We start from the raw sequence: 2,121 nt of genomic DNA on the forward strand, positions 1-2,121 counted from the left end.
GCATTCTGCAAAGAAGGCTTTGCATCTGCGTGTGTAAGTGATTTAATTAAGCTGGGGGAGGTTAATAGAAACAGCTTATCTGTGAGAGATGAGAGGTAAAGGGATTAGATGCATGCATTTGTAATGGTCAAGGTAATTCCGAGTTAACATTTCCAAGTTAATGGGTTAGTCTTTTTGAAAAATTGCATTAGGAGAAAAATGGCTTTTGAGCTGTTAAATTTCAAAAGCGTGACTAAGGGACTATTACAACTGACAAAACTTTCACAAGTAAACAAGCGAAGGTCATTCAACTTTAGTTGACCTAAAAGTGGATAAATGTGCGGTTATCCATTTTGGTTGGAAAAATGGGAAGGCAGCTTATTATCTGAGTGAAGTGTTATGAAAGGGAGGGTAATCTCCTCTCTGAGAACTAACACTCAACCACTCAAAGATAAGTACCTCCCTTTCATAATCTATTAATGTGTATGTGAGAAATGGTACAATCTGCCTGCAGCAATTTTTAGTGGTTAAATCAAAAATAACTACATGAGACTTTCTTTTTAAAAGAAACACTTTATTTTCTAACTAAAAGTGAACAGGTTAACTAAACTATTAACAAACTGAATCAAACACTATTCTAATGGAATGCTGTTTAGATAAATACAATTCCCACTAATTAACATATAAAAAAATATAGAATTTTTGTCATCACTCTCAAATGTCAATGAGGTTTCCTTTTATGGACATAAAATGTGGCTTTTACACTGGCTGAGAGTTGTCTGTCTGTGTCTCTCTGTCTAGCTGTGGCAGGCAGCTGGCAGGTGGTCTTCTTGTGGCTCCTGGCCCTTTGGAGCTGGGAGCGGTAGCATTTATACCCTGATGACATAGCAAAATCCACACAATAGGATTGGTTTACAGGTTATCACAACAGCAAAATTCAAATCCGATAGGCTAATGCGATTCAAGTGCTTATTTTAAATTGATTGGTGAACATTCAAAGCATGTTGTGATTCAAACGCTAAAGCCTGCTACCACAGCAACCCTGTTGTTTTGCCCCTCAATACAATGTTTCAATCTGGACTGGACTCTTGCATCTGCAGCTCCCCAGCGCCCAGACAAAACTAAACCACCTTTTAAACAGACAATTTTTACAACTCTTAGCATTTTACCAGTATTTATAATGTTTATAATTTTACAAATACTGACTTCACAATACCTCCCCCTTCAGAAAAAAAAATGAACCATAGCTTTGCAAGAGTTAGTTTTAGTCTTCCTTGAACAGAGTCTCAATGATCTCTTCCTTTTTGGCATGCAGACGTTCTTCACGACACTTATGAACCTCCTTGCTCCTGCGAGTTTCAGCTTGGTCAGCCAATAGCTTCTTGCGAGCTTTGTCTGCCTTCGGCTTGTGAAGGTGCTGCATTCAGACACGCTTATCCTTGAAGACATTGCCCTTCACCTTCAGATGCAGGTTGTGATACACGTGGCAATTGATCTCCTTGGGCTCCCTGTATTTGCGAAGCAGACGCCTCAGAATTCTCATTCACCTCATCCATGCCAGTTTCTCCTGCATGAGGGCATGGACTGTACCCTTTTGCTTACCGATGCATCTGTGCCAACCCTTCCTGTGAGCAAGGGTTTTCTTCCTGCATTGAGCACGCAAGTGTACAGTCACAGGCTTGCGGATAATCAGACCATCTTTCACTAATTTTCTGATCTGTTGACAGGGATTGGCATTGGTAATCTTATTCATTTCATTAGGATCCAGCCATTACAGAAGTACTGGACATAATCTTTTAGTTCTCCTTAAATACGGGGATGGATGGTGCCGGAAGACTGGAGAACTGCAAATGGTGCTCTCTTGTTTAAAAAGGATACATGAATAAACCCAGCAGCCACAGAGCTGACAGTTTAACCTTTGTGGTGGGAAAGATTTTAGAAGCATCGAATCATAGAAGTTTACAGCATGGAAACAGGCCCTTCAGCTCAACTTGTCCATGCCGCCTTTTTTTTTAAACCCCTAAGCTAGTCCCAATTGCCCGCGTTTGGCCCACATCCCTCTATACCCATCTTACCCATGTAACTGTCTAAACGCTTTTTAAAAGACAAATGTCCTTAAAACCTAGAAAAGGGTAGTGAGCT

At 40.4% G+C, this 2,121-nt stretch overlaps 1 pseudogene; it reads right to left on the reverse strand.

Annotated features, from left to right (window-relative positions):
- Window positions 1-1,243: 1,243 nt before the first annotated feature.
- Window positions 1,244-1,750, reverse strand: LOC144504425 (large ribosomal subunit protein eL19 pseudogene; annotated as a pseudogene).
- Between the last annotated feature and the right edge of the window lie 371 nt (window positions 1,751-2,121).

Source organism: Mustelus asterias, chromosome 2 (genome assembly GCF_964213995.1).
Source record: "Mustelus asterias chromosome 2, sMusAst1.hap1.1, whole genome shotgun sequence".
Taxonomy (NCBI): domain Eukaryota; kingdom Metazoa; phylum Chordata; class Chondrichthyes; order Carcharhiniformes; family Triakidae; genus Mustelus; species Mustelus asterias.